The sequence below is a fragment of the Lycium ferocissimum genome, chromosome 5 (assembly GCF_029784015.1).
Source record: "Lycium ferocissimum isolate CSIRO_LF1 chromosome 5, AGI_CSIRO_Lferr_CH_V1, whole genome shotgun sequence".
Lineage (NCBI taxonomy): Eukaryota > Viridiplantae > Streptophyta > Magnoliopsida > Solanales > Solanaceae > Lycium > Lycium ferocissimum.
The window spans coordinates 51,800,085-51,810,621 of record NC_081346.1 but is presented as its reverse complement, the minus strand read 5'-3'; positions in this window follow the sequence as shown (position 1 = coordinate 51,810,621).

Below are 10,537 nucleotides of genomic sequence, written 5' to 3'. Positions count from 1 at the left end.
TAAAATTAAAAAGGGGATTAACCTTCCCTTTTTTCTTCAATCCTTTACTTGGTTAGAAATTTCAACTTGCATGAATAGGTGTGCTCTTACTCTAACAAACACTCCAACTTGCCAAGGACCTCAACTTAGTAGGATTATTACATAACAATTTTGGGACAAGATTGAAAGCTAGGAAATTTTTTCTTTCTTTTTTCTCTCTCTTTTTTTCTCACTATGGCCGAAGGCCTCTGATTCTCCTCTCTTTTTTTTTTTGTTGTTCTTGAATTCTCTAGAGAATATGAGAAAAGATGACCGCTGTCATCTTTTAAGCTCATGTCTAAATTCTCATATAGGCTTGGCCCATCAAGAAGCGGATTGGCCGACCAACGCGTTCATTTCATCACAAGCCCACTTTTTTCGTTATACAATTCATGAAAAATTATTTTCCAAATTCCAAATTTACCCTTCGTCTTCCATAATTCCACGAAACGTATTGCGAATTTTCCTTTATGCCCTCGACCTTTCTTAATAATTCCGCTTCTAAATGCTTCATAAGCCATTCATATGCTTAACAAAATAAAAATAGGGCCTTACTTGGCGTCCTCCCGCAATTGTCTTGAATTATCCGATTGCACAAAATGCGGGATATAACAGTAACATAGAAAGGAGTCTGGCGCCGTGGAACCATCAGCAGCTCACCCTAACTCCAAGAAATGCTCTCCAAGGATCTACGAACCTTGATCTTATCTGGTATACGGATTCGAATCTACGCACAAAAGGTGCAGCAAGTGTAGAGTGAGTACGGGAAGCACGTGTACTTAGCAACATCGTTAACCGACCCTAAACTATAGTGATGACGAGGGTGGGTACTTTCGATACTCCTCTTCTTTCTTTGTTAGTTTAAAAGTCCACAATTTATAAGCATTCAACAAACAAAGGAGGTTTGGACACTCAATCTGTTCATATAGTCCATTTCTTTCGAAGCATAGCCGTGAAGATTCAGTTTTTTCATCAGTCAAGGCATGTATACGTGTAAAGATCCCATCTTTATATCAATTAGGAAAAGTACAAACATAAAGATTCCATCTTTATATCCTTTAAGCATATATGGCATGAACCCAAGTCAAATAAGCTTGAATGGTATGCAATATAAAGGTATGCATGCAATGCAAGTGAATAGTATGCAATGCAATGGCCATATGCACCGGTATACACACGCTCCTACAGTATGTTTCATGTGACCCATTAGGGACTCATGAGGTCTATATTACCACCCGGAATACCAGATCTCCCAGATCACATCGGGTCTCAGCTGTTTGGCTAAATCATCATCATCACTCCGTTCACGTACCATATCCAATATCTAACTCGATTTTTGTGTTGTCTTTCATCAATAAAATGCCAATAATATCATGAAAGTATGAATAGATATGTGTACACCATGCAAATGTACAATATCAAGTCAATATTAAGTATATATGTCCTTTTCATAGCTTAGATGAGATGTGTAGTGATGAATGCAAATCAGGTCAATAATCATAAGTATTCGATAATAGTGGTCAACATAGCCTAACTAAGTAGCAATCATACCAACCTAAATGGATTTATCCACCATTTCTCATGGTCCGATGGCTAAACACATAATTTCCGTTACTTAACATATTTATTTCATGTTTTAGTTACATTAACGATTCTACACCGGTACCCACACAAGTGCTCGTTACCTCGCGAGTACGGGACCCCCAATTCCCCATTACACCCCTTAATTATATTAACCAACACATAACACTACATAAAGGGTCTGGTAAGTCTCAACTTGCCTGAATCTGAAGCCGAAGAGTCACTCCACGGCCTTTATTTTCCTCTGAACTTCTGAACGAGCCCAATCTGTTCAAATACGGTATCTACATAAGAATACGAGTCTAACGATACCTATATTACCATATAAAGGATTTGGGTCCAAAAGTCAACCCAAAATCCCGTCCCAAACCCTGAAGGTCAAAGCAGTAATTTGATTGTGAAATCGAATTCAACATAGTCAAAATATTATTCTATGAGGTCAAAAGAATCCAAAAATACCCATATTTCTATTCTATAGTCCGAAACCCAAAAAGGTAACCCCGAGCCTATAAGTGTAAAACTTGAAGTTAAGCATATATTCATCTTACCCATAGTCTAGATAGTCTATATCCTAAAAATCATGAAGTTCTAATGACAAATGAATCCCCAATTTTATAATCTCAACAAAACCCACTTCCATGGAAACCCTTATTTCACTACTTAGAAATCATGATTAGAATCATAAATTAATGGACGAAATCATTTGTAATCACTTAGATTAAGGTTTAGGACTTGCCTCAATGAAGAAACTTACAAATAGCACTTGAAATCACCTTAATCCGAGCTTCATAGCTTTTAAAATGGGTTTAGGAAAGTGAAATACGAAATGGGGGTTTATTTCTGCCCAGTCACGATCCTCTTCGCGATCGCGAGGGCCATTCTCCCGATCGCGGGTCACTTACCCGACTCGACCTAGCTTTTCCTCTGTGCAATCGAAACCTACCCTATTGCGATCGCCGCCTGCTTTCCCTTCCTTCATCGCGGTCGCGTGACCCTCATCGCGATTGTGATGAAGGAAACCAGATTATAGCTGAAGCCAATTTTTTGCTTGTCCCAAAATCCCGATCCAACACTTGAAACTCATGCAGAATCCCCTAGACACAAATTAAATATGCATTTCTATCATAAAATACGCTATGATCGCTGGCGCACTCTCTGGTACTACTAAAAAAACCGTTCATTCTAGAACAGTGAAAGATAGAAAGATACCTGGATCCAAAAGCTGGAGATATCTAGATCACATATCTGACTCGGTCTCCCAAGTAGCCTCCTCAACTGAACAATGTCTCCACTACACTTTCACTGAAGCAATTTCTTTCGATCTCAACTTCTGAACCTGTCTATCGAAGATGACTATCGGCTCTTCCTCAAAAGCTAAATTCTGATCAAGCAACACTGAATCCCACCGAATCACATGAGAACCATCCAAATGGTACTTCTTTTAACATCAAAACATGAAAAACTGGGTGAACACCCGAAAGACCCCGAGGTAAAGTCAACTCGTAAGCAACCTCTCCAATACGCCGAACAATGTCAAACGGACCAATAAACCTCGGACTCAACTTCCCTTTCTTGCCAAACCTTATCATACCCTTCATGGGTGAAACCTTCAACATAACTTGTTCCCCAACCATGAACTAAAAGTCACGAACCTTCTGGTCTGCATAACTCTTTTGCCTACTCTGAGTTGTGAGAAGTCATTCCTAAATTAACTTAACAATTAGAGAATGACACCTCCTACCATACAATGCCTCAAATAGGGCCATCTCAAAACTCGAATTGTAACTGTTGTTGTTAGCAAACTCCTCTAAGGGTAGAAACTGATCCCAATGACCCCAAAGTCAATCACACAAGCTCGCAAACCTGAATACTCCGCTCGGACTGGCCATCGGTCTGAGGATGAAAAACCGTACTAAGCTCCACTCTAATACCCAACTCCTTTTGTGTAGACCGCCATAAATGTGATGTAAACTGAGTAGCTCGGTTGAAATGATAGAAATGGGCACGCCATGCAATCAAACTATCTCTCGAGTATAAATTTTGGCCAACTTCTCTGAATTGTAGGTAGTCTTAACTTGAATGAAATGGGCAGACTTGGTCAACCTATCTACAATAAGCCAAATAGCATCAAATTTTCCCAAAGTACATGGCAATCCTACCACAAAGTCCATAACAATCCTTTCCCACTTCCACTCGGGTATGGGCATCCTCTGAATCACACCACCATACTTCTGGTGCTCATACTTCACTTGTTGGCAATTCAGACACCGAGACACGAACTCCACTATGCCCCTCTTCATTCGACATCACCAATAATGTTGCTTCAAGTCAGGATACATCTTTGTAGCTCCTAGATGAATGGAATATTTCAAACAATGTGCCTTCTTCATGATTAATTGTGTCAAATCTCCAACTTTAGGAACAAAAATCTTACCCTTGATCCTCAGAACACCATTATCATCAAGAATCACTTCCTTAGCCTCGCCTTTGTAACACTTTGCCCGAATCTTGCACAATTTCACATAATCAAACTGTTGAGGCCGAACCTGCTCCAATAAGAAAGACCGTGTCTCCACCTAAGCTAGAACTCTACCAGGCTATGAATATCAAGTCTCACAAAACGATTAGGCAAGGACTGAACATCCATAGCCATAGGACGCTCTCTCATACGCAATAATGCCAAACTACCCATACTCACAACCTTCCTACTCAAGGCATCCGCCACCACATTGGCCTTGCCCGGGTGATAGAGAATAGTCATGTCATAGTCCTTGCGCAACTCCAACCACCTAAGCTGTCTCAAATTAAGGTCCTTCTGATTGAAAATGTACTGAAGGCTGCGATGATCCGTGAATACCTCATAATATACCCCATAAAGATAATTGCTCCAAATGTTCAAAGCGAACACTACCGCCGCCAGCTGCAAGTCATGAGTGGGGTAGTTCTTCTCTTGCATCTTCAAATGCCTCGAAGCATAAGCTATCACCTTTCCTTTTTGCATTAATACACACCCAAGACCCACTCCAGAAGCATCACAATAGACCGTAAAGCTTTCTCCCTGTCAATAGGTAAGGTCAAAATCAGAGCAGTGGTCAACAAAGTCTTGAGCTTTTGAAAGCTAACCTCACACTTATCAGACCAATGAAAAGCCATCTCCTTCTGAGTCAATTTGGTCAACGGGGATGTAGTGGAAGAAAACCCCTCTACGAAACACCGATAATAACCCGCAAGACCTACAAAACTTCAAACCTCGGTGACTAAAGCAGGTCTAATCCAATCACGAAGCGCCTCAATCTTCTTAGGATCTACCATAATACCGTCCTTTGTCACCACATGACCCAAGAATGCCACTGAACTAAGCAAAACTCGCACTTCGAAAACTTGGCATAAAGCTTCTTCTCCTTTAGAACCCTAAGCATAATCCTCAAATGCTACTCATGTTTTTTTTTTTACTACGAGATTAAGTCAAGATATCGTCAATGAAGAAAATCACAAAGGAATCCAAGTAGGGTCTGAATACCCTATTCAATAAATCTAATGAAAACTGCGGGGGCATTAATCAACCCAAATGATATCACCAAAAACTTATAATGCCATAACACGTCCGGAAGCGGTCTTTGGAACATCCACAGGTCTAATCTTCAACTGGTGATAACGGGACCTCAAGTCAATCTTAGAAAAGACAGAAGCACCCTGAAGTTGATAAAAAAAATCATCAATGCGAGGATCAGATACTTGTTTTTGATAGTCACCCTGTTCAACTGTCAATAATCAATACACATGAGCATGGATCAGTCCTTCTTTATCACAAACAACACGGGAGCACCCCATAGTGAAACACTAGGCCGAATGAACCCTATGCTCAATAAATCTTGCAATTTCTCCTTTAACTCCTTCAACTCGGACTATGCCATTCGATATGGAGGAATAGAAATGGGTTGAGTGCCCGACTCCAAATCAATATAGAGTCAATATCACGATCGCGTGGGACGCCTAGAAGATCTGTCCGAAAAACCTCTAGAAACTCTCTCAGTATCGAGACTGACTCTAATGGAGGAGTCTCCGAACTGGTATCTTGAACATATGCCAAGCAGGAGAGACATCCCTTCTCTACCATCCTTTGGGCCTTAAGAAGCGATATAACCCTCTTCGATTATTGACTAAGAGCACCCTTCCACTCTAATCTAGGAATACCCAGCATGGCTCAGATAACTGTCTTGGCATGACAATTCAAGATTGCACGATATGGAGATAACCCATCCATCCCAAGAATAGCGTCAAAATCTACCATATCCAAGACTTTCAAATCTACTTGGGTATTCTACCCGATCAAGGTAACTAAACAACACTTTTATACTTAGTCTACCACTACAGAATCCCCAAAGATGCGTAGAAACATGAATAGGCAAGTCTAGAGAATCACACATCATATCCAACCTTGAAGCGAAATAGGTAGACACATAAGAATAGGTAGAGCCTGGATCAAATAATATCGTAGTAGAATGATGGAAGTGAGCACGATCATTCGAACACGACCACTACCTCTCCCGGGCTGAGTACCACCTCTAGCTGCCTGAGAACCACCTCTACTACCCTAAGTACCACCTCTAGTCGGTTGTGCAACTATTCTAGGCACGAGAGTCTAGAAACACTGATGTTGACAGCCACGCCTAAGTATAGGATAATCCCTATTTAAATGTCCAATGTCTCCACACTCAAAACATCCTCTGGGAACTATGGCTCGATGAAAAGAAGAACTGGCACCTGAATGTCCACCACAACCAGATGGTCTGTAAAAACTCTGGGACACTGTCCTGAACCATAAGAAGTACGCTTTGTCTGTCCTATCTCAGATACTGGTATGGCTGCAACAATTGGCCTGATAATCGGACGGTGATGACCTCTACCACCAGATGAGGTACCTACATGAGTGCCAAAACGGGGCCTCTTAATCACTCGCTCCTCATAGTCCGCATGCCTAATAAACTCAGCCTCTAGAACTTCATCCACAATCTGATCGAAAAAAGACCCTATAGCAGCCATCTGTGCTGCAATCAAATGAAGTGGACAAATCAACCCATTGGTGAACCTCTTCACCCTCTCAGCCTCATCAAGGCATGGTGATAGGGCATGGAACTGGGTCTCATACTCTGTCACAGACATAAGTCCTTGGCGTAACCCCTCATACTGAACCTTCCTCCTCTTTCTTACATGTGAGGTACGAACTTCTCCAAAAATTCCTGAGTGAACAAATCCCAAGTGAAAGGAGGAGACCCTTCTAGTCTAATCTCAACAGACGAACTTCACCACTGTTTGGAGGGGCCAACCATCTGAAAAGTGGTGTAGTCCGCACCACGAGACTCTACTAACCCGAGGTTGTGTAACCTCTCATAACAATTGATCAAAAACTCATACGCGTCATCCTCGGGGGTCTCTATCATACTTCGGAGGATCCATCTTCCTGAAATGCTCAAATGTCTGTATACGATGTTTTGATAAGCAAGAAATAGCATTTAATGGTCCTAATTAAGATTTCCAAAGACATTCGAGTTAAGAGTAAAGAAAGTTGTTAAGGGAAAGCAAGTATATGTCGTGTGTCGGGCAAGATTTACGAGTATCGAGTCAATGGTGTTCTAATGATGTTTTGGAGAAGAGTTATAACATCCCTTAGGTTGGTATTGAGGTGTTAAACAAGTGTTAAGAAGGTTCCATAAGGATTGGAGATCAAACGAGTCGACGAGAACAAGTCTCGGAAAGCTGGGCATTATACGGTCGATTATACGGTCCGTATATAATGTTATACGGACCGTATGTCCAACCGTAGATTCAGTCCCTGCATGGCATACGGTCTTATACGGACCGTATAAATTTATACGGCCGTATAATGGACCGTAATGGTCACGCTAGAAGAGAAACTGAAATGGTCACTTATAGTACCGTATAAATTATACGGACCGTATAAGTGTCCGTATAATTGCCCGACGGGATTAGATTATGAATTAATAAAGGGACCTCTCTCTCATTTATTTTCATTTCATTTTCACTCCACAAGTCAAGAAACTCTCTAGAATATTCTCTACACTTCATCCACAAGAATACCAAGGAAATTGATGATCAACTTCATCAAACCAACATAAATCAAGAGTGTGAAACCCATTAAAGTCATCCAAGCCAAGAAATCCCAAGAGAAGTGAACTAGTGGTTTTGTGGAAGAAGGATATTACCACTCAAGGCTTATTCTAACATTATCTAAGGTAAGTTTCATGATCTTTTCAGGTTGTTTGAGGTATTGAAAAGTCGAAACACTTGGATTATAGAAGAATATAGAAAGTGGGTCATAAATGCAAGAATAGTGTCATTGTTGAGTAGTAGTTGGAATGAATCATGAAAATGGATATGTTGTGATTGTAAGTACGTTATAAATGACATTTAGAACATGGAATAAGTATTATATGTGAAAGGACCCGATAATGAACTTCGGTCATGATTATGGAGAATTTGAAGTGGAATTGTGAAATGAGGAAAATGCAAATGAATGATGCTTGTTGTTTATGATATCGTGTTGTGTTATGATGTTTGGGAGTTGATATGGAATATGGCAGAAGTCGTATAAACAAAGGAAATGCCGCCAATTTTCCCTAGCTTTAGTAAGCACATTCCTATAATTGCTTAGCTAATGTCGATACGAATTCTCTTGAAGGTAAAACGTGTGCATTAAAGGAGAACGAGCAAGCAATAGAATAGTTAAACGATAAAGGTATGTGAGGCTAGTCCTTTCTTTCTAAGGCATGAATCTTATGGCATGATTTTTCTCCTTCTTCATGAATCTCCTATCTTCAAGAAAACTACGAATCCTTGTTCATGAATAGCCATACGAGATAAGAGATGCTATGAGTATGATAATGATGATGACAAGCTTAAGTCTAAAGATTCTAGAGTCCATGATATGATGTTCCTATAAACCTAATGATGCTATTTATAATGATGTTGTTTATTATATACACTCACCTTATATGCTAATTCCTTCAAGGTGAGGCAGAATGTTTATGAATGCTCCATAATGGAATCGGGGGTTCACGACCTTATGTCACCCCGATAAAGTATAGTTGTCCTTGAGTTTCCATGCATGCATTATGATGAGTATATTATGATGAGCATATTATGATGAGCATATGATGATGATATTACACCGCGCCTATATGGCCGGGCAGTCACCGCTAAGGCGGGCAGCTATACACCATGGCCAGATGGCATGGGCAGACACCACTAGTGGGCGACATGAGATGGTACCCCGGACGCGGGAGGCCTGGACGCAGGCTAATGTTAATGATTATCACACCGTACCTATATGGTCGGGCTTATATACATTTATGCATACATGATATGATGATGATTATGAAGTAAGCCAGCATGCATTATTTCTTTTATGATTCAGTCAGTTACGGATTGCTCCTCATTTGATGCCTCCTCATTTCATTGATATTTCATTATTGTTTATGCCTTACATACTCAGTACAATGTTCGTACTGACGTCCGTTTTCTTTGGACGCTGTGTTCATGCCCACAGTTAGACAGGGGGCGGCGCGCATCGTAGGAGCTATTAGCGATCCGAGAGCCCTCCTTTTTACGGAGGTGCTATTTTATTCTTTTATTTATTGTATATATATATTTTGGGCACGACGGGGTCCCGTCCCGTCCATATGTCTAGTACTCTAGTAGAGGCTCGTAGATACGCAAGCCGTGGGTAGTATGGTCTCACAATATATTTCATGTATATGCATGTATATATATTATTTTGATAGCCGAAGGGCTTATGTATATAAAGTAAATATGTTTCAAATGATAATAGTTTTCCATAATTATGAGCACAAGAGTTATGAACAAGAGCAGATGAGCAACAGAATGAGCGGTGCTCGGTGGTTAGCCCCGGATACCCGTCATGGCCCGTAGCCGGGTCGTGACAGAAGTGGTATCAGCAGCGATTCGGGCCCTAGGAAGTGTCTACGAGCCGTGTCTAGTAGAGTCTTGTTTATGGTGTGTTGCGCACCACGCTAATAAACAAGAGGCTGTGGCATTTAGGAAAAATGACCATCTTTCTTCTTAAGAGATCGTGCGATAGAGCCGTGTATAAGATTTTATCCTCCCTAATAAGTGTGTTGTGATTTCGTAAATGCCGCCAAAAGGAAAAGCTAAAGCCGCCCGTGGCAGTAAGGGCAAGACTACGATGAAAAGGCGGGCAGAAAGAGAGCCGCCAATGAATGTAGATGAGGGTGAATCACATAACGAGGCTCCATCTAATGCCTCCACTACTCCGCCTATTACGGAAGAACAAGAAGGGGCTTCAGCTCCAGCTCCTATGCCTCCAGTTCCTCCACCGGCTACTTCGGGTCAACAAGTGACCGAGGCCATTCATTTATTGACGCCTAGTTGCCGCCTGTGCACAACGGCAAAATGCGAGCCCAAGTGATCGGTCGCCTAGTACCAGAGCCCGTGACTTTATGAGTTTAAATCCTCCGGAGTTTTTCGGATCAAAGCCGGATGAAGATCCGCAAGGCTTTATTGATGAGATGTTAAGGATGTTAAAGATTATTCATGCCTCCGAGACCGAATTCGTGGAGTTGGCATCTTATAGACTCTGGGATGTGACGGTATTATGGTATAATAATTGGATAGCATCGAGAAAAGAGAATGCGCCTCCTCCCGTTTGGCAAGAATTCGTAGATGCTTTTATTCGCCATTATTTGCCACCCGAGGTCCGCCGAGCTAGAGCGGATAGATTTCTAAATTTGAAACAAGGAAACATGAGCGCCCGGGAGTATAGCCTTCAATTTAATTCTTTGGCTAGATATGCCCCGACTATGGGTGGCCGATATGGGAGATCGGGGTGCATAGATTTGTGAGTGGCTTAGGGCCACATTTATTTAAAGATTGTTTGACG